The following is a 23019-nucleotide window of genomic DNA, read 5'->3' on the forward strand; positions in this document are numbered from 1 at the left end:
AAAAAAAAGATCTTACGTAGGGAGGTCCTGTCTTAAGCAAGGGATGCGCTTGGGCCACACAGGGCCACACGGAGCCACGGTTCCCAGGCGTTGGTGCCCTGGGGAGGGTTTCTCTGGGGGCTTCAGGAGAGCCAGGCAGAGCTTTGGGGGTGCTTCCAGGGGGTGGCGATGGAGAGGCTTGCAGGCATGTGTGCGGAGCCCCACATCCTGCCCTGAAGCTCCTGCTAAGCCCCTGGGCTTCTATCTGCCTGTGACTACAGGGACTCACTGAGACGCCTGCACAGCACGTGGGGCTCTCTGGGTGACCCTGAGCAGGACGCGAGACACCCTGTCTTGTTGTTGAAGGGACAGCGCCCGGATGGCTGCAGGCGGAAGGCGTCAAGATCTGCAGCTTTGCGAGCCGCGGGGCCTGGGCCCTGGCATTTCCAGGCGAGGTGGGCAGGGGTGGGTGGCAAGCTCCGAGGTGACCCCAGGACGAAGAGCGGATGATTGGTCCGTAGATCCCTGGAGGTGCCCCTAGGACACCCACAAATAATGAGCCGGCCCGGGAGGAGGCCATCCAGGCCTGTCTGGGGTGGGGGGGTCAGCCCCACGGTGGTCACCGCGAGCAGCGCCTTCTCAGCCCGGCCTGGCCTGCGGGGACGGCCACAGCACCTTCCTCTGGACAGAAGAGTCCAGCGCTGCTGGCTTCCCGGTGCCGGAAGGGACAGGGAGGGGTGACCCGAAGGCAGGTGGTGCGTGTGGCCGCCCCTCTGCTTTGATCTGGGGAGGGACACTTGCACGTCCCTCAGGAGCTTTCCTGGATTTGCCCAGGTTCTGAACTTCGCAGATGTCTGCACTTTTTCCAGCCGTAAAATCCAGGCGACATCCTGTGTCCAGGGGCACACTCACCATCCCCACCCCTTGTGCAACAAGGTGGAAAGGTCGGGTCCAAGGCAGCGCACAGATATTTTCCTTATAAATACCCCAGACTCTTCCCAAAATCTTGTGTTTTCCCTGTCCTAGGGACCCAAGAGTAAAACAGCTAGAAAACTACAGCTGAGGTTTCCTTTCTTTTCTTTTTTAAAGACTTATTTATTTTAGAGAAAGAGAGGGCAAGAGAGACAACAGGAGCAGGAAGGGCAAAGGGGAGAGAGTCTCGGGCAGACTCCCTGCTGGAAGCAGAGCGGGTCCCACTACCCGAGATCCTGACCTGAACCCAAATCAAGAGTCAGAGCTTAACCGACTGAGCCGCCCAGGTACAACTGCCCCCCCCCTCCCCCGTTAGGTTTTCAAAAAAGAACTATTTTCCCTAAACTCCTTTAAAATATTCAATTTCCAAATCCTCATAACTAACTGTCACATGTAGATTCATGCAACACACATTATTGTGAGTCAAAGGACATTCTGACTGAAGGGGAGACAAAGCTCTGACCTCTGACCTCTGACTGCCCAAGAGAAGGAAATCAAGGATTATCTCCCCAGGAAGGGCGGCCGGCGGGCTTCCTGAGAGCGGAGAGCCAGAGCCGACCGGGTCGGGTGCAGCTTCAGGCCTCTGGGCCTGTCCTTGGGCGCAGCTCCGGAGTCGGCTTCTGGTCCCGGGCCTGGGAGGAAGGGAGGACAGCAGGGGCTTCGTCTGCTTCTCCGCCGTCGGCTCCGGGGACATCCTGGAGGCCCAGGCTGTGCGAATTTTCTTCAAGTAGCCCGACAGCTCTCACCGCCCCCCCACCAGGCCCCAAAAGGGGAGCGCTTCCTGGCCCCAGGAAATCAGGGACAGCAGGCCGCGCGCGGCCTGGGCTTCCAGGGCAGCTGGCAGCTGGAGCTGGCTCCTCCCTGTGGCCAGAGGCCACTCGTAAATTCCCAGGAGCTTTGCAGGCCGGGGTGAGACTCTCGGCAGGAAGTCAGCTGTGGGGTGGGGAGAGCGGGGAGAGCGTTCACACCCTCACACCGTGGGAATCAGCCATCATTATTCGGGCTCCCACCTCCCCCAACCCCAACACTACACATCCCCTTGGGGTTTGCGGAGTCCCTTGCAGCAACATTGATCCTATACCTCCCGCCTCCCGAACTCTCTTCCTTTGGCTCAGAGAAAGAGATTCTCCTCCTGGCTCAGGCGGGTCGTGGCCTCTGCTTCAGATCCTCGCCACTCCAGTGTGCCCCGCGGACCCGCAGCCTCTGTGTTACACGCAATCCTGTTAGAAGCGGAAACTGGCCACACGCAGCCCTGCAGAGCAGAGGCTGCGCCTAAACGGGATGGCTAAGCCGCTGCGCCAAAGTGGCACGCGCTGAGGGCCTTAAACAACAGGCACCTATTTTCTCACAGTTCTGGAGGCTTGAAATCCAAGCCCAAGGTGTCAACAGGTTTGGTTTCTTCTGAGTCCTCTCTCCTGGGCTTGTAGACGGTGATCTTCCTTCTGGGTCTCCACATAGCTCTTCCTCTGTATCTGCCTGTGTCCAAGCTTCCTCCTCCTATACGGACATCAATCATATCAGTCATAAGGGATTAAGGCTCACCCCAATGACCTCCTTTTTACTTAAACACTTGTTTAAAGACCCCGTCTCCAAATATGGTCACATTAAGGGCTTCAATATATGACCTTTGGGGAACACAGTTCAGCCCATAACAGTTTGTATACACATTAATGTTTGGGAAACACTGTCTGCACCAATCCCAACCCTCTCTCTCAAGACTCTCGTTCAATAATTATTGGGCTTTCAACAAGCCTTTCCCTTCAGAATAAAGAATAATTCCTTATATTTTTGGCACTTTCCTTATATTTTTGGCACACCTTCTTCTTTGCTTCATCAAAACTTGTCCATACCGCAATTCCACTCTTGTATACCCAGTAGAAATGCAAACATAGGGGGCGCCTGGCTGGCTCAGTCAGTAGAACATTTCATTCTTGATCTTGGGGTCCTGAGTTCAAGCCCCAAGATGGGTGTAGAGATTATGTAAACAAAAAAAAAAAGAGAGAGAGAGAGAGAGACAGACAGACAGACAGACAGAGAAGTCTGGGTGGCTCAGTGGTTGAGCATCTGCGTTAGGCTCAGGTCATGATACCGGGGTCCCAGGATCGAGTCCCTCATCGGGCTCCCTGCTTCTCCCTCTGCCTGTGTCTCTGCCTCTCTCTGCATCTCTCATTAATAAATAAATAAAATCTTAAGAGAAGAGAGAGAGATGCATACACATGTTCACCAAAAGTCATGCAGTGGGTGTTCACCCAGCACTACTTGTGATAACTCAAAGTTGGAAATTCCTGGAATGCTATCTAGTGAATGGATTTAAAGAAATGAGCTCAGGCTGGAATCCACCGACACTCTGACTCATCGCCTGGGGCTTACCCAGCACAGAGCGGCCTGAGGTCTGGGTTTTGCACCTATCTGTATACCGTTTCACTGTTTTAAATTTAGCTTGCTTAGATGTCATATATACCCTAAAAACACAGGAAGTCAAAATTAAATTACTGAAACATGAACACAGCTTGCCCCCGAGTAACGCATCTAACTAGAAGAACCCCTCGGGGACAGATAAGAGAGTTTTTGCTTCTGTCTCTTTATGCTGATGCATATAAAGTCTTCATCAGTACATCCCAGTGTCGATTATGGAGCGTTTTTGTTCCTACAGATCAAATATTACCAGGTAAGAAAGAATAGATCAGCAAACACAGAGACATAAACTTTCTATACTAGTTTTGGAAGGAGTTGTGCTTTTGTTTCTCTCTTGAGAAGCTGCATAAAGAAACACCTCTAAAAAAAAAAAAAGAAACACCTCTAAAGATCTAATTAAAAAGTATTTCTCTAAGTTACGAGGATCATCAGCTGATATTCAGGCCTGTGCAGAGAAGGTTCTGGTTAGAAGAAATATAGTTGGCCACAAGGAGTGATCCTTTCATCCTGAAGAGTTGCCCAGTTATGTCATATAAATGTAACTATAAAGTCTTAAAATATATTCAAATATATTTTATATTTTTATATCTTTGAGCAATATGCATACGAGGTTGATGGAGGCCAAATCCAAGCCATTGCTCCCACCATCATCACATTCAAAGGAGAGTGTAGGAAAGTGTTTAGTCTTAACATCCAGTGACACTTTTTTTTTTGAGCTCAGAATTGTAGAACCAGAAATCTTAAGACCACAAATAAGGCATCGTTATCACTCACAATGCAGGAAGGTGTCTGAGTAAATGTAGGGCACGTTAGCATGATACGTGTGCGCTGGCTGCCTCTGCGCTCCAGGGCTTAGAGGACACTTACCTCCAATCCAAATCATATCACCAAGGGCAGAAGATGGATTTGATGAAAAAAACAGAGCGCTCACTACAAAAGTGGCTTTAGGCTTTTTCTCCCTTGCTCCCAGTAAAAGATACACAGGGGACATGAAATCCATTCAGCAACAGATTCAGAATTGAAAATTGTTTTTTTTTTTTCTCAAGATTCATTTATTTATTCTAGAGAGAGAGCCAGCAGGGAGAAGGGCAGAGGGAGAGAAAGAATCTTCCAACAGACTCCCAGTTGAACACAAAACCCGTTGCAGGGTTCATTCGAGGACCCTGAGCTCGTTACCCAAGCCAAAATCAGGAGCTGGATGCCCAATGGACTGAGCCACCCAGGTGCCCCAAGAACTGAGAGGTTTTGAAATAAGTTATTTATCTTTTTCCACCAAAATCTTTCCCATGTCATTACTTTAAGAAAAGTAACAGTATCTGAAAAATATTTCCTGATCTGGGAAATCCACATAATCCACATAAAAGACAAATAGGGCCCCAAAGAGGAAGTGTTTTTCAGAGATTTTCCTACACTCAGAAGAGAGGAGATTTAAGTGTTTTTTGAAAATCACTATTACATGACCTGATGGTCCCAAGACAAATCACGAAAGAGTGTTGCTGGCCCCCAAAATAGTCCTCTGATAACTGGGGCCGGTGCTAACCCCTGGGAGACCGTGCCTCAGCCAGGCTGGAGCCCTCCTTCCTTCCTGACTTGAAGACCCCCAAAGCCGGCGTCTCATACCACCACTGTGTGACCCAGTTTCCTATCTTTTCTGTGACTCCGCTGTGTCATTAGCAATGGACCTCTCACAGGATTCCTTACAAAGAGCAAATCCTGAGTTGGGCTCTATTCTGCACAAGTTTCCACAATTTAAAAGAAAAAAAAAATTTCCCCTCTTAGCATGTTTCTGCCATAAATACTTGCACAGGTTATGCTGCATTTCAAGACTCATTAACTCAATTAACAAAAAAAGTAAAACCGCCTACGCCCTGCCTGTCACTGTACTAGGTCCTTGGCACCAAGTTGAAGACACAATATCTGACCTGAGCTGACTTCCAGTCTGATGAGAGAGGCCGAAAGTACAGAGAGGTACTTTCCAGGTGTCATGTGGAACTGGATGGTGGTGGCCATGCTCCTCAAACCCCAAGATCGTCCCTGTCCCACACGCATACTCCATGTGGACTCCATTGACTTTTCTGTCTCTCTCACTGGACTGTAAGCTTTGGATGGCCTCACACTCCTACACTCGTTTTTGTGTCAATGGTATGAACCACAGTGTCTGAAACATATGTGTTGAATGACTGAGACACGTCATAGTGAGGCTGTGATCATTTGAGAATATTATAGCTCTCCTACGGGACAAAGAGGGAGACAGCCTTTTACATCTGGATCATCGTGGTAACCAGAGATCAGAGAGCAAGGAAGGTCTTCTGGGAATGGATTGGAAGGGTCTGGAGGGATGCGTGTGTGTGTGTGTGTGTCAGGGTGGGTGTAGGGGGAATGTGACGGTGGGGAATGATCATTGCAAAATAAGTTTGAGACCAAATAGGGAAGGATCTGTACCCAATACACTAAAACCTGGAGACAACTCTCCCATGATTACTTGATTTCAGATATAAAGAGCTTGGCAATTGGCTCCCTTCCTCAACTCATCATGTGTTTTCAAATAGTTCAGCTTTTATAGAAGAAAGAGGAAATAGAGTAGAAGAGAAACCACGGAGGGTGGTGGGTGATTCCTTGCGTCCACGATATTCTCCAATATTGAAAAATGAAACCAATGTTCAAAAATGAACTCCCGGTAAACCAGATGTTTCCTGGAATCGCCCGCGCTAACCCTGGAAGACCCAGCGAGCCAAAGGACCCAGGAGCATCCGCTAGGAGGCTGAGGCCCAGAGCCGGCAACCTCCTCGGGCTGCCGGCACAAGGGTAAGGATGTATTCGTGACTTCCAGAAGAAACCTTGGCACTGCCAACCGGACAGACGGCCAGGATCGCTCCACCAGCTCATGAACCTCACAATATCATCACCTTGTACATATTACATGGTGGATTTTTTGTTTGTTGGTTGGTTTGCTTTACTTACTGCGTTAAAGAAGGGTTTTCTGGACTAAGGAATTCTACGGAAGCCACCTCGATGTAAATCTCAGTTTAACAACAAGATTTTTATTTAGAAAGACTATTTTGTCAGTAGTGTGGATTTATGAGACAGAGGAAAGGATCAGGCTGGACTTGGAGGACCAGTTAAGAGGCAATTAAAGTAATAGTGGAAAATAAAAATAAAAATAAAGTAATAGTGGAGAAGATACAGTGAGACTCTGAACCCAGGCAACAGCAGTGTGACTCGGAAAAGGGGGGTAAATTTAAGAGATTTGGAAGGGAAACCAGCCTAAGCACCAGAAGTAAGACTGGGAGGACTCAGGATGGCTGAGCTTCTGCCTTTGACAGTACAGTGGGGGAGAGGGAGCCAAGGGGGAGGAGCGGGTTTGGGTGCAGGGGGATAGATATGCTGAGAGTGACCCCACAGAGAGAGAAATGAAAAAGAAAGACATAATTCAGAAGCCATATTAAAACTCAAAATTATAATCACAAAGGTATATTTCTAAGCACATTTTTAAGGCAGTAGAATCATACAGGAGATCCCCAAGTTACTAGGCTTCAGCTTATGATTTCTTTTTTCTTTATGTTGGTGCAGGCGTGACGTGCATTCAGTAGAAACTATACTTTGAATTTTGAACTTTTCAAGACTAGCAACACGTGGGACGATTCTCTCCCATGATGCTGGGTGGCAGCCGTAGCTCCCAGGGACCCACGTGATCATCAAGGTCAACAACCGATGTGCTTACAACCACTGTGTACCCATACGACCGTTCTGTTTTTCACTTTTAGTACAGCATTTAAAAAATTGCATGAAATCGTGGACACTAAGATGACACTAAGTTTGACACTAAAATAGTGTCAAACACAAAACTTTGTGTTTGATGATTTTGCGCAACTGGGGTCTAAGCACAGAGTATCCTGAGCACTTTTAAGGTAGGCGAGGCTAAGATACAATGTTTGTTGGGTTAGGTATCACTTTCAGGTTAAATAAGTTAAATGTACTTTCAGCTTTGGGTATTTTCCCTCGATGATGGGTTTATTGGGGCAAAACCCCACTGTCCATCAAAGAGGATCTCTACTTCATTCTCTGCTCTTCTGTAGTTTCTCTTCTATTTCTCTTTTCATCAATGTGTGAACACTATTTACAGAAAGGAAATTGCACAATTTCTTTCCAAAGGCTCTAAGTAGCTCTGAGAAAGCCCTGCTTGCCTTGTTGGTCAATGTCATTGAGAAATGAGTGGAAACCTTGGTGAGCATCTCCATCTTTGTGGCTCCGTATCTGCTAACGGAGAACAACACCAACTGCTTTTACCATTGCCCTCTAATTCCCCAAAGAGTGACTTCCAAATAAATCTCTGTACTAAAGATCATGTGGGTTCCTACATGATTCCATTGTCTGGCATAGTCAACAATGTCAACCACATCATTATCGACATTTGGGGCCGGATGATCCCTCGGTATAGGGGCTCTCTGTGCATTTTAGGATGTCTAGCAGGTGCCAGTAGCACCGCATCCGTTATGACAACCCACAGGGACTCCAGATACCGTCACATGTCTTCCAAGGGGACACAATTGTCCCCAGCTGAAAACCAGTGTAGTAACTCTATTCATATCAGATAAGTATGATAACAGGAGGCAGAAAAAGAAAAAAGAAAAAAGAAGTCTTTGGGATTTAATCTAATGTGCCCTCAGGGAACATGAGAAAGAACAGACATAAAAACAAAAATGTCTAACTAGTAATTTTACAGAAGTCCTCCAGATGAGGCTATGATTAAATGTCAAGTCAGAATGGCAACTAAAGCTGTCCCTGTATCTCCCACCCCCGCCCGAAGCCTCCCTCCCCTAGTGAAGTGGAAGAAGGAATCTCAGGGAAACCTCAACATATAACCTGACGTTACACGCAAAATGTTATGCATATTGCAATGCTCTGGGGCACTTTGACCAGATCATCACAGAAACCTAAAATACGAAGAGGCAAAGAGCTACTTCTTGAAAGCATTACCCACTTCGCTGGTACAGAAAGTCACACATAACCCACTTTGGAGAAGACTATACATCGCCTCGAAATAACTCCAGAAGATGTAAGTTCTCATTTGTGTTGTATTCTTTCACTATCCGTAATCACACACTAAAAATGGCCAATTTACAGAAGTAGATGACTGCGTGTCTCCCATCCAAGTACCAAGCAGGTACTTAGCTTGCTTAGCTTAGCTTCCCAGATCAGACGGGTCGGTCGCGTTCAGGGGGGCATGGCCGTAGGCGATAACTGCAGGTCAATTTTAAATATGTTTTTAACAGAAGTTTAAAATAGAACAGAATTTAAATCCTTTGCCTTTTTGTTGAAAAAGAATTGTAGTTTTACTCTTCAAAAATACAATTATGCTATAATATTACTGACGCTTTTGTCTGGATAAAATAACATAATCACTTGATTTCCCCCGTGAACACTATGGGAGATTTTGTGTCCTACACAGTTTAACCTTTCTACCCATGTCGGCCCTTTCCCCATCACCATGGTGCCCCTCCTGCTACCGACGGGCCACGCTGGCGTTCATCAGCTCGTGTGAAGGCCCAAAAAGATCAACTCGAGAGAATCGCAGAAAAAAAACATGGCTTTGTTCTTCCTGTGAGACGAGCATGCAAACCTGGGACTTCTGGGTAGCAGGGCTTCCTTTCATTGTCATGAAGACCGAGGCCAGGACAGAGCAGATGCTCAGGGCCAAGAAAAACACATGTCCTGAGTGCTCCTTTTCCCCCCCACATTCTTCTTTTTTAAAATTTAATTTTCTTTTATTTAAATTCAATTAATTAACATATAGCATATTATTAGTTTCAGAGAGTTTAGTGATTCATCAGTTGCATAGAACACCCAGTGCTCATTACACCACGTGCCCCCCAGCCCCCCACCCAGGGCCCTTCCAACCACTCTGTTTCCTAGAGTTAAGGGTCTCTCATGGTTTGTCACCGTCTCTGATTTCGTCTAATCTTCTTTTTCCCTCCCTTCCCCTATGGTCGTCTGTTCTGTTTCTTAAATTCCACACATGAATGAATCATACAATCGTCTTTCTCTGATTGATTTCACTTAGCATAAGTGAACATGCTAAGCACGGAACCCTCTAGTTCCATCCACATCATTGCAAATAGTAAGATTTCTTTCTTTCTTTCTTTCTTTCTTTCTTTCTTTCTTTCTTTCTTTCTTTCTTTCTTTTTCTTTTCCTTCTTTCTTCTTGTTTTGGTGGCTGAGTAGTATTCTCCTGTATCTATAGACCACATCTTCTTTATTCATTCATCTATTGAAGGGCATCTTGGCTCCTTCCAGTTTGGCTATTGTGGACATTGCTGCTATGAACATCGGGGTGCAGGTGCCCCTTCAGATCACTACATTTATATCTTTTGTATAAATCCCCAGTAGTGCAATAGCTAGGTCATAGAGTAGCTCTATTTTTAACTTTTTGAGGAACCTCCATTCTGTTTTCCAGAGTGGCTGCACCAGCTTGCGTTGCCACCAACAGGGCAAGACGGTTCCCCTTTCTCTGCATCCTCGCCAACATCTGCTGTTTCCTGACTTGTTAATTTTAGCTGTTCTGATGGGTGTGAGGTGGGATCTCATCGTGGTTTTGATTTGTATTTCCCTGATGCCAAGTGATATGGAACATTTTTTCATGTGTCTGTTGGCCATATGTGTATCTTCTTTAGGGAAATATCTGTTCATGGCTTCTGTCCATTTCTCAATTGGATTTTTTGTTTCTGTGATGTTAAGTTTGATAAGCTCTTTATAGATCTTGGGTACTAGCCCTTTATCTGATACATCATTTGGAAATACCTTCTCCCATTCTTTTGCTTTGTCAGGAAAGACCCAACAGTCAAAGGAATGTTGAAAGAGAAAGCCAAAGCTGATGAGCATCACAATTCTGGACTTTCCCCACATTCTCAATGAGCAGATGGCAAAAGTACCATTAGCAACACAGGCAAGTCTGTGACCTAAAGCATCTTCAGGGCAAGTCTAGATCTAAGTGTAACCCCGAAGCACACCAAGTCCTCCTTGAGTCACCTTGTCAGTGGACCCTGGCTGTGGTCAGCAGAATCATGGCCCCCCAGAGGTGTCCACATCCCAATCCCCAAAACCCATGACCTTACATGGTAAAAGGGACTTCGGAGATGTGATCAAGTTAAGGGCCTTAAGATGGGGAGATTATCCTGAATTATCTGGGTGGACAACGTAGTCACGAGAGAGAAGCGGGCAGGTCAGGATCAGAGATACGAGGACAGAGCTAAAGACCAGACTGATGTGGGGCCATAAGCCACATAAGACAGAGCTAAAGACCCCACTGATGTTGGCAGCTTTTAGGAGCTAGAAAAGGCAAAAAAAAAAAAAAATTCTCCCCCAGATCGCCCAGAAGAAAGCAGCCCTGCTGACCTGTCTTGGACTTGCGATCTGTAGAACTATAAGGTCATAAACTTCAGTTGCCACCAGCCGCTACCTTTATGGTAATGTTACAGCGACAACAGGAAGATAATACACTGGTTTGTTCACAAAGCGGCCGATCGTGGCGGCCTGGGCTCCTGACAGCTGCCCGCAGACCCCTCCAGCATCGGCTTCCCGTAGCCCCAGCAGGAGCCGCAGCTTCTGGTGCCAGCCCCGCGGGAGCACGAGCACGCCTGGGCCGCCGACAGCGCGGGGACGGGCGCAGGTATCCCTCCTAAGGTGAGCTCACCTGCTGCCAGAGGTCGCCGCAGGCAGCCAGCAGGGCACCTGGATTCCAGGGCCCCAATCACCCCAGAGCCGCCCGCTCCCACCTCTCCATTCAGTGCGTCTCCAAGCTAATTTGTAAACAAGGTTCTAGGAATCAGTACTGTTATTCTCTGTAAAAACAAAATTTTGGTCACGGTGCCATGAGAACGGCCGCCAGAACTCACCCAGCCTGGAGGCTTGGCTTGAGGCGGTCTCTGCTCTAAAACGTGAGCAACATAGAAAAGACAAACTTTACTTTGAACCTGGGGGACTCCAAAGAGATACACCCTGTTCCACTAGAGTGGCTGAACCTGGGCCGAGGGGGTGCCCGGAGGGCCCACGGGACAGGCGGCAAGTACGAACCAGCGCCATCGGGTGGGCACTTTGAGGAGCCACCGCGGCGTTACAGACTCATTCCCCCGGCAGATGGGTTGTCGTCTGACCTTTCACCTTCCTGTTTCGGGGAGGGGAGGGCTACAAAGTGCCTCACTCTGCAGTTTTGCAAATGTGCTCCATTAAGCTTTTTTTTAATATAAATTTATTTTTTATTGGTGTTCAATTTGCCAACATACAGAATAACTCCCAGTGCTCATCCCGTCAAGTGCCCCCCTCAGTGCCCGTCACCCACTACCCCCACCCCCCGCCCTCCTCCCCTTCCATCACCCCTTGTTCCTTTCCCAGAGTTCGGAGTCTCTCATGTTCTGTCTCCCTTTCTGATATTTCCCACTCATTTTCTCTCCTTCTCCCTTTATTCCCTTTCCTTATTTTTTATATTCCCCGAATGAATGAGACCATATGATGATTGTCCTTCTCCGAATGACTTACTTCACTCAGCATCATACCCTCCAGGTCCATCCACGGCGAAGCAAATGGTGGGTATTTGTCGTGTCTAAAGGCTGAGGAATATCCCAGTGTATACATAGACCACAGCTTTATCCATCATCTGTTGATGGACACCGAGGCTCCTTCCACAGTGTGGCTATTGTGGCCATTGCTGCTAGAGACATCGGGGTGCAGGTGTCCCGGCGTCTCACTGCATCTGTATCTTTGGGGTAAATCCCCAGCAGTGCAATTGCTGGGTCTTAGGGCAGATCTATATTTAACTCTTTGAGGAACCTCCACACAGCAAAATCCTAGAGGAAAACACAGGCAACACCCCCTTTTTTTTTTTTTTTGGCAACACCCTTTTTGAACTCGGCCACAGCAAGTTCTTGCAAGATACATCCACGAAGGCAAAAGAAACAAAAGCAAAAATGAACTATTGGGACTTCATCAAGATAAGAAGCTTCTGCACAGCAAAGGATACAGTCAACAAAACTACAAGACAACCTACAGAACGGGAGAAGATGTTTGCAAATGACCTATCAGATAAAGGGCTAGTATCCAAGATCTATAAAGAACTTATTAAACTCAACAGCAAAGAAACAAACAATCCAATCATGAAATGGGCAAAAGACATGAAGAGAAATCTCACAGAGGAAGACATAGACATGGCCAACATGCACATGAGAAAATGCCCTGCATCACTGGCCGTCAGGGAAATACAAATCAAAACCACAATGAGATCACACCTCACACCAGTGAGAATGGGGAACATTAACAAGGCAGGAAACCACAAATGTTGGAGAGGATGTGGAGAAAGGGGAACCCTCCTACACTGTTGGTGGGAATGTGACCTGGTGCAGCCACTCTGGAAATCTGTGTGGAGGTTTCTCCATTAAGCTTTAAGAAAAGTCTTGTGAGCCTCTTAGGGGCGCATCAGGAAGAGAGTAGGGCTGGGTAGGTGAGACGGAGTAGCAGCGGCATCACCACTGGGATAAGAGAGTCTCCACTGTTAGATGCTTTATGTTAAGCTTCCTCCGAAAATAGTTGTTTAAGAGGGAGTGTCTCACATTTAAAAAAATAAATAAGTGTGAAAGCCACTCTCTAAATATAGAACAGCCCAAACCAGTACAAATTATTTCAAGTCTCCATGTGCGAAATGTCAACCAGGAAAGTACAATAGTGGTATAGTTCGCACAGCAAACCCTACACACAATAGGTCATGTTAAATGTTAAAGTTCCTCGACTGTCCTCAGCTCACAGTGCCTCCAGGGAGCCTTTAGCTGCAGCGTGTACTGGAAGCCTGCAGTTTCTGGAAGGCTGGTGTGTTGGCCATGGGCAAGCCCCCGGCAGAGCAGGGTTCAGCCTCCCCTGGGCCTCTTCCGGCCCACACAGCCTCACCTCACACCTCTAGACGTTTCCGGAAATAAAGGACTGAGTGCCAGAAAGAGATACGCAAACTCTGAAGCCCTGATTACACCCATGTCTCTAGCCTGTCTCCTGAGCTGTAGGCATTCCCAGGCTCTGCACTATTGGACACCTCCCAGAAACCTGGGGCGAGCCCTTTGCCCCACTCCCAAAGCTAAATGATCAAAGGTCCTGTCACTTCTATCATCCGAGCAGCCTTCCTGTCCACCGCCTCCTCGTCACCTCCACGCTTGGGTGAGGCTCTCCTCGCTCCTCTCCTTCACCTGATCTCCACACTGAAGCCCAAATAATCATTCAAATCTGATCGTGTTACAGCTCAGTTGAAAACCCTTCTTGAAGGGAGAAGAAATGTGTGGGAAATATCAGAAAGGGAGACAGAACATGAAGACTCCTAACTCTGGGAAATGAACTAGGGGTGGTGGAAGGGGAGGAGGGCGGGGGGTGGGGGTGACTGGGTGACGGGCACTGAGGGGGGCACTTGACGGGATGAGCACTGGGTGTTATTCTGTATGTTGGCAAACTGAACACCAATAAAAAAATAAATTTATTATAAAAAAAAAAAAGAAAACCCTTCTTAACACCCTCTCATCCAAAAGATCAAGTCCAAACTGTCAATCAAAGAGTGTAAGCCTTTTAAAGTCTTGGCTAAGTCTTTGCTCCTTCCAAGCTGTGGGAAACCTTCTGTAGTCCCTCCATATCCCGCGTGCACATCCCTCCATCCTCTCCATGAACACATGGGGCGCCTGGACCCCTACCTTCTCTGTCAAAATGACGCTCAAACAGTGCCTCCTCCAAGAAGCTTCCCCAGATATTTCCAAGTAGTGTTTGCTTGTTCTGCTTCAAATAAATAAATAAATAAATAAATAAATAAATAAATAAATAAATAAATAAATAAAATCCTATGGCCATTCTGAACCCCAAATCAATGCAGTGAGGATTGCTTGAGCAGGAACCCAGGCAGTGGGATGGATTCCAGAGTGGGGCAAAGGTTGGGAACCATGGACCACTGAGGGAGAGTTCTCTGATTCTCAATCATTCCCCATGTGATTACAAGGATGGCAGGTCCAAAATCTGCAGGGCAAGGTGGGCAGGCTAGAGACCCAGGGAGGAGTTGGTGCTGCAGCCATCTAGAAGCAAAATTCTCTCTTCATTGGGAGGAAATTACTGTCATGAAATTCATGTGATGCTTTTTTTTTAAGATTTTTATTTATTTATTCATGAGAGACACAGAGAAAGAGGCAGAGGCACAGGCAAAGGGAGAAGCAGGCTCCCTGCGGGGACTTGATCCCAGGACCCCGATCACCACCTGAGCTGAAGGCAGACTGTCTCTTTCGTGCCCCCTTCTGATGAGCCCAACACGGGGCCATCTGGTGAAGTAGTAATATTGACAGGGTTTCAGGGTGTCAGTGAAAGGGGGAGTTGGAGCTGAGAGACAGTAAATTGGGGACCGACATGGCAATGCACCGGTTCCCGCTGCTCACTATAGCCTGGGGGCAAATCCGAAAGGCAACCAGTGAGTCTGTTTCTCTTTTCCTGACCCCCGTCAGGCCCTTCCTTTCCACGCACATCACTCGCACAGACTTCATTTTATGGAGCTTTGCTTGAGTGCACTTCCCTTTATTGAGTTTTGTAGATACTGGTTGTTTTTTTGTTTTGGGTTTGTTTTTGTTTTTGTTTTTGTCTTTACAGATTGAAGGTTAGTGTCAACCCTGCATCAAGCAAGTCTACGGATACCATTTTCCAACAGAATTTGTTTATTTTATGTCTACGTCTCACGTTTTGGCGACTCTTGTAAGATTTTGAACTTTGTCATTATGTGTGTGATGAGGATCTATGCTCAGTGATCTTTGATGTTATATAGTAATTGTTTGGGGGCACCACAAACCACACCCATATAAGACGGAGACGTAATGGATAAATGTTTTATGGTTCCTGCCTACTTCATTCCATCTCTCCTCCTCTCCTCCGGCCTTCCTATTCCCCGAGACTCAACACCAATGAATCAACGTGCAAGTGAAAGAAAGAGTTGCACATCTCTCACTTTAAATCAAAAGCTAGAAATGATTAGGCTTAGTGAGGAGGGCATGTTGAAAGTCAAGAGGCCTCTTGTGGCAAACAGCCAAGTTGTGAAAGCAAAGGAAAAATTCTTGAAGAAAATTAGAAGTGCTGCTCCAGTGAACACATGAATGGTAAGAATGTGAAACAGCCCAATTGCTGAAATGGAGAAAGTTTTAGTGGTCTGGAGAGAGGACCAAACCAGCCACAGCAGTCCCTTAAACCAAAGCCTCACCCAGACCAAGTCCCTAACTCTCTTCAATTCTGTGAAGGCTGAGAGAGGGGAGGAAGCTGCAGGAGGAAAGTCTGAAGCTAGCGGAGGTTGGTTCATGAGGTTTACGGCAAGACGCCATCTCCATTACATCAAGTGCAGCGTGGAAGCTGCAGCAAACTATCTGGAAGATCCAACTAAGGTCATTTATGAAGTTGGCTGCACTAAATGACGTATTTTCAATGTAGACAAAATAAGCTTCTACTGGAAGAAGATGCCATCTAGGACCTTCTTCACTGCTAGACAGGAGAAGCCAATGGAGCTTTCAAAGCTTCATAGACAGGCTGGTGCTCTCCTTGGGGGCTAACGCAGCTGGTGGCTTGAAGTTGAAGCCAATACTCACTTGCCATTCCAGAATCATGCTAAGTCCACTCTGTGCTCTATAAACGGAACTTTTATAGCTTGGATGACAGCACATCTGTTGCAAATACAGTTAACTGAATATTTAAAGCCCACTATTGAGACTTAATGCTCCAAAAGAATGATTCCTTTCAATCCTTTCAAAATATTCCTGCTTGGGATCCCTGGGTGGCGCAGTGGTTTAGCGCCTGCCTTTGGCCCAGGGCGCGATCCTGGAGACCCGAGATCGAATCCCACGTCGGGCTCCTGCTGCATGGAGCCTGCTTCTCCCTCTGCCTATGTCTCTGCCTCTGTGTGTGTGTGACTATCATAAATAAATTAAAAATTAAAAAAAATATTCCTGCTTATTGACAATGTACCTGGCCACCCAAGAGCTCCAACAGAGAGGTACAATAAGACGAATATTGTCTCCACACCTGCTAACACAACATCCATTCTGAAGCCTATAGATCAAGGAGTCATTTCAATTTTCAAGTCTTATTAGTTAAGAAATACCTTTTGTAAGGCTAGACCTGCCATAGACAATGATTTCTCTGATGCATCTGGGTGAAGTCAATGGAAAACCTTCTCTTTTTATTTATTCATGAGAGACACACAGAGAGAGGCAGAGACACAGGCAGAGGGAGAAGCAGGCTCCATGCAGGGAGCCTGATATGAGACTCAATCCCAGGACCCTGGGATTATGCCCTGAGCCAAAGGCAGATGCTCAACCGCTGAGCCACTCAGGAGTCCCAGTGGAAAACCTTCTGGAACAGATTCACAACATTCATGATTCACAGAAGGTCAAAATATGAACATGAACAGGAGTTTGGAAGAAGTTGATTCCCACCCTCATGGATGACTTTGAGGGCTTCAGGATTCCAGCGGAGGAAGGAACTGCAGATGTGGAAACAGCAAGAGAACTAGAGTTACAAGTGCAGCCTGAAGATGGGACTGAACTGCTGCCGTCTGACGATAAAAGCGAAAAGAATGTGGAGTTGCTTCTTACAGAGGAGCCAAGGAAGTGGATTCCGGACGTGGCACCTACTCCCAGGGAAGATGCTGTGAAGACTGCTGAAATGACAACAATGGGTTATAATATGACATGACTTGCTTGATCAAGCAGCAGCAGGGTTTGAGAGGATAGACTCCAATTCTATCAAACAGCATCACGCGCTACAGAGAAACTGCTCATGAAAGCAAGAGTCAATCAATGCAGCAAGTTTCATTATCTTAAGGTACAGCTGCAGCCACCCCAAACTTCAGCAACCACCACCCTGACCCAGCAACTGCCATCAGGAAGGAGGCAAGACCCTCCACCAGCAAAAAGATTACTCACTAAAAGCCCAGATGATGGTTAGCAGTTTCAGCAATAAAGTATTTTTAAAGTAAGGCTTGTACATTTTTTAAATATAATGCTGTTACTGCACACTTCATAGACTATAGTGTAAATGTAACTTTTATATGCACTGGGAGACAAAACATTCATTTGACTTGCCTTATTGCAATATTTGCATAGTGCGGTGGCCTGGCCCCAAAACCACAATACTTCCAAGGTATGCATGTATAAGGAACTCACTCACTGATATAACCACAGTATGTCTGTTGACAAGGTGATGCGCTGGGTCACAGCAGCTAGGGACAGGTAAATTCTTCTGGGCCAGTGTTGGTGGGAGAAGTATTTGGTACTTCAGCTGCCCCTTGATTGTGCTGTGGTTCCTGTGAGGCATATGGGAAGCCGCCATCTGGTGGGTGTAATTGGAAACACAGAAAATTATAGTTTAGACGTATGTAAAGTATGCACAGGGAAATAGAGGCTGGCCTATCCAGTTACGGTGTATTATAGAAAAATCCAATTATAAAAAAAAAATTCCAATTATAGAGATTAGAGGGAAAAAAAAAGTTGAAATTCTCTGGCAACAGCGATATTGTCCATCATAGAGTGAAAATCTACAGACACTTACTTATTGTGAGATTATACTTCTTTATTTTGCAAATCATTTTAGCAAAGTGGGCCCAAAAATTAAGTACTGGGTTTTCATATCTCAAGAAATAGAGAGTGTGATGTGTACAAAATGGTGTTTACCGCCCACCATCATGGGTAGCATAGTGTGATCTCTAATCATGTGAAGACCAGAAGATGCTATCTATAAGAAAATACCAACATTTCCTTCAAAAGATAAATTTTTTTAATGATTTATTTATTGGAGAGAGAGAGAAAGTGAGCAGGGGGAGGGGCCAGGGGAGAGAGAGAGAGAGAATCTCAAGCAGACTCCCTGCTGAGCATGGAGCCTGATGCAGGGCTCAATCTCATGATCCTGAGATCATGACCTGAGCCGAAATCAAGAGTTGGAGACTGAACCGACTGAGCCACTAAGGTGTCCCTAAAATGTAGTAGTTATTTTTTTTAAAAAGATTTACAGATTTTATTTGAGAGAGAGAGAGCATGAGAGCAAGTGGGGGAGGGGGAGAGGGAGAGAATCCCAAGCTGACTCCCCACTGAGCGCAGAACCTGGCACGGGGCTCAATCCCATGACCCTGAGATCACGACCTGTGCTGAAATCAAGAGTCAGAGGCTTAACCCACTGAGCCACCCAGGCATCCCCAGGTAGTAATTATTTCAAGAAGATGCTACCCACAGGTAACAGTCTAATGGGTCCAGCTGCAGGGGTACATGGACGTGTGGCTTTGTGAAGCAGACTTTTCATTTGATCAAATGACTGTTACTGTAAATTAGTTTGTCATTTTCAAAAAGCAAAGCAATTCGTGAAAAGTGTCAGCTCCATTCGCAGAAGAAAAATTACATATTCCTAAAGCCAGTTTCATTAAGCCTTCAAATAGAAAATCAGTTTAAGTTCTCCATTTAATTCATGGATGGATAGCCGCTGGGTGGCTCAGGGGTTGAGCGTCTGCCTTCAGCCCAGGGCGTGATCCCAGAGTCCCGGGATCGAGTCCCACGTCGGGCTCCCTGCAGGTAGCCTGCTTCTCCCTCTGCCTCTCAGTTTGTGTGTCTCTCATGAATAAATAAATAAAGTCTTTAAAGAAAAGAGCATTTACACTTAAGAATATATGACTGGATAAATTTATAGTCTACATCAGAATCCAATGAAACTGAGGTCAAAAATTTTGTAGCATACATATTTGGAAAAACAAGAGTTATATTGATAAATGATTTGGTAAGATTTGTCCCATCCAAGTATTTGGAAAAGAAACACATGCTGTGTGGAGGCAAAAAGACTGTAGCTATGGAAATATTCCCACTAAAATAGTTATACATTTATACATTCTGTCAACGCAAAATGAGCAAATCTTTTAGTTTCCTTAAAAAGGAAAAGTAGAGAATTTTATTTATGCTTAAGTGAGGACAGCTGCCCAGGATACCCAATCTTCACAAAGAAGAAAGTGCTCCTCAGAAGGATTGAGGAATACAGAGTTGTACCTGTTTTTTGTTGTTGTTGTTGTTGTTTTTTGTTTTTGTTTTTGTTTTTTGTTGTTGTTGTTATATCAAGAGTTACAGATCATCAGGACTTCAGACATTCCAAAAAATAACAAACTTGGTCTTGTGCTTTTAGTATGTGCAAGGTCACAGGCTTTGAGGTAAGGGAATTTAAGGAGCTTTTCACTCTTTAGTTTGAAGTGTTTCTTTTAGGTTATTTGCTGATGAAGCAGAGGAACAGCGTGTGCTCTGGGCAGAAATAGAGTGCGTGCTTTGGGCAGCCCCTGTGGCACAGCGGTTTAGCACCGCCTGCAGCCCAGGGCGTGATCCTGGAGACCCTGGATCGAGTCCCACGTCAGGCTCTCTGTATGATGCCTGCTTCTCCCTCTGCCTGTGTCTCTGCCTCTCTCTCTCTGTCTCTATGAATAAATAAATAAAAACTCTTTAAAAAAAAAGAAAAGAAATAGAGTGTGTGCTTTGCAGCGTGGTTAAGTCATTCTGACCCTTGTAAAAGTTAAGGTATCGATTCCCTGGGAGCCCTGGAGCAGGGCCCCAAAACAGTAAAGGTTGAAAAGGTCCTTTATCAATTTTAATATGAAAAAATAGAATTGAGATCTTTATTTTTCAGAACTTGCTCTGAGCTTACTTAGGTCTCTCAGCACCTCAAAAAACAAGTGTTTTCTCAATTAAAAAAAAAATGCTGCATTCTACAGCAGGTCTGGCTGCATGATTTGCAGGATCCAGTGCAAAATGCAAATGAAGGACCTTCTGATCAAAACATTGAGGTTCAAGACAATCATAAGAGAGCATTAAACCAAGTGTGGGCCCTTCGAGACGGTGGCTGCACGGGCCACGTGCCTCAGAATCCATGAATGCTGGTCAAGAGACAAGATGGCCACTGATGATGGCTAACTGAGACGACAATAATTTCAAATTCGTGAATAATACAATGAATGAAAAATTGTTAGAAAATTTTAATAAGATCGTATTGAAAAATAAATTTTTGAGATAAATACTAGTGACATTTCAGCAGATTCAGCTAAGAAGCAAATTAAAGTATATTAATAGGTAGCAAGAACAATTATTCTGCTTATTTTTTAAACACTCAGATAATCAGGGGTACCTGGCTAGCTCAGTTGGTGGAGCATGAGACCCTTGATCTTGGGGTTGTAAGTTCAAGGCCCATGTTGGGTGTAGAGATTACTTAAAAATAAACTTAAAAACATACGTAAAAAAGTAAAGATTTAGATAATATATATTTTTTAAACTTTGCTTTAATTTATATGTTAAATTTAATCTTTTGAAAAAATATTTTTAAAGACCATTTTGACAAGAATTATTTTTTGGTCCACTTTAATAAAAACCAGGTAGGCAGTCAGTAAATCAATTTCTAAAAATAAAACAATCAATTATTTTCACTACCTCTTTCATTTTCAGGTGTCCCAGTTTGGACACACTACATACCTAGCAAGTATATTTGATTTCATGTTATAGAGATGTGTATAGGTGTTACATTATGTTTTATATACTGAAAAAATAATTCTATCTTTTCAGAAAACTGTGTGAATTGTTGTCTTAATCTGAGCCCAGCCGTGTTGATTGTTTCCTCCAAGAATGGTGGGGGAAAGGAAATGTTACTTCTAAAAAAGATGTTTTTTTAAGATCTATTTATTTGGGAGAGAGAGATATCACTCAGAGAGTGGGGGGGGAGGGGGGGTCGGAGGGAGAAGGAGAAAGAGAATCCTCAAGGAGATTCCCCGCTGAGCATGGGCTGGATTCCAGAACGCTGAGATCATGACCTGAGCTAAAAACCAAGAGTTGGACAGTTAATCAACCGAGCTACCCAAGTGACCCTAAAAAGGAATATTTTAAAATTATTAGCTACAAGTTCATAGAGAAGTTATGGCACTTATTTTCATGATTCATTTCCCTTTGTAGCTCACTACCTTTTAGCAAAGTGACATGGGTACCTGTGAATTTCAAGCAAACTGGTGACATAGTTGCCCTAGGCATTCTAAGAAAGTATCTAAATGACTCTGATAAGAAAGGGTTTTTAATGATATTGGGGCACTTTTCTAACGTTGAGAAGAGAATGTATCCAAAGCTCTGTCTACAGATTAAAAATAACAGTAACAATATAAATGATATTTATCTCAAAGGGTAGATGTGGAAATTAAATTAATATGTAAAGGGCTCTGTACTTGGTCTACCTAATTAAGAAATTAAAACTATCCATAAATGGGCCTATTATTGCATCTCTTAGCCACTGTCTTCTCCTGTAGGGTTAGATGGCTATTTCTGCATCTACTCATGTCACTATATAATTTTGCTCCTTTGTTCTGCAGATGAGACAGATGACATTAATTTTATCATGTTGTATTGACTTTGTGTTCCTGGGATAAACTCAACTTTTCCATAGTATCCTTATATCACTAATGAGATTGTTTTTTTTGTTTTGTTTTGTTCTATTTTGTTTTGTTTCATCTTCCGCATATTTTGGCTAAGGCTGATTTGTGCCTTGATTGCTACATACAGTTTCTACTGCTGGAAATTTGAACTCAGTTTCCATCTGCCTGCAAGGTTAGCCTTGAGGTTAGCCAAGATCCAAACAGTCTCAGCGAGGGAATGAATAAAAAACATGGCCCCAGTATATTCACAAAATAGTTAGGCCTTACCTGATGGTTCCATTCTCTTTTCCTCAGATTATGTGTTAAATCTTCAGAAAGAATAATATGAAGTCAACGTACTTTACTGAAGTAAGGATATTGAAATGCACCCAAGGATAGGTACTTCACTTGGCTCTGGCCACCATCCGCATGACCATTGATGGCCAAACTCAGAGAGGGTCATCCCAACCAGAACTGTGTTTGCAATGATATTTTGAGTATTTTGAAAGAATGAATTGATATAAGAACTTGAGGAAAAGGGAAGATAAGATGGGAGAAATGTGAGAGGAAAAACGTTGCAGGTATTTATGATGACTTAAAAGGAAAGTACATCCCCAACAAAATGTTACAAACTGAATTCAACAATACATTAAAAGGATCACGCACCATAATCAAGTGGGGTTTCTTCTAGGAATGCAACATTCACAAATTAATCAACCTGATACATCACATTAACAAAGTAAAAGATAAAATCATATGATCATCACAATAGATGCAGAAAAAGCATTTGACAGAAGTCAACATCTATTCATGATAAAAGTGCTCTTCAACAAAGTGAGTATAACAGGAACCTACCTCAACACAATAAAAGCCACAGCGGTGACAAGCCCACAGCTAAAATTATACTCAATGGTGAAAAACTGAAAGATTTTCCTCTAATATCAGGTACATTACAAGGATATCAATAGTCAGCATGTTTATTCAACATAGTACTTGAAGTCCTAGCCAAAGCAATTAGGAAGGAATAAGAAATAAAAGACATCCAAATTGGAAATAAGTAAAATTATCTCTATTTCAGATGATATAATATTTTATATTATATATATATATATATATATAAAACCCTGAAGACTCCACACACAAAAAACTGTTACAAATGATAAACAAATTCAGCAAAGTTGCAGATGTAAAATCAATATAGAAATATC

At 44.6% G+C, this 23019-nt stretch overlaps 1 long non-coding RNA gene across 3 annotated transcripts in view; it reads left to right on the top strand.

Annotated features, from left to right (window-relative positions):
* The window catches only part of LOC119867635, a 23091-nt gene extending 6844 nt beyond the window's left edge, over positions 1-16247 (top strand). The window contains exons 1-2 of one of the 3 annotated variants that reach the window (XR_005384208.1): positions 5323-6171; positions 6937-8734. This is a non-coding gene — a long non-coding RNA (uncharacterized LOC119867635). Of the gene's footprint in view, positions 1-5322; positions 6172-6936; positions 8735-15012 lie in introns of those variants that run through there. The other 2 variants (XR_005384207.1, XR_005384206.1) reach the window with 2 other exon arrangements.
* Positions 16248-23019: the final 6772 nt, after the last annotated feature.

Source organism: Canis lupus, chromosome 35 (genome assembly GCF_011100685.1).
Source record: "Canis lupus familiaris isolate Mischka breed German Shepherd chromosome 35, alternate assembly UU_Cfam_GSD_1.0, whole genome shotgun sequence".
In the NCBI taxonomy this organism is placed as follows: domain Eukaryota; kingdom Metazoa; phylum Chordata; class Mammalia; order Carnivora; family Canidae; genus Canis; species Canis lupus.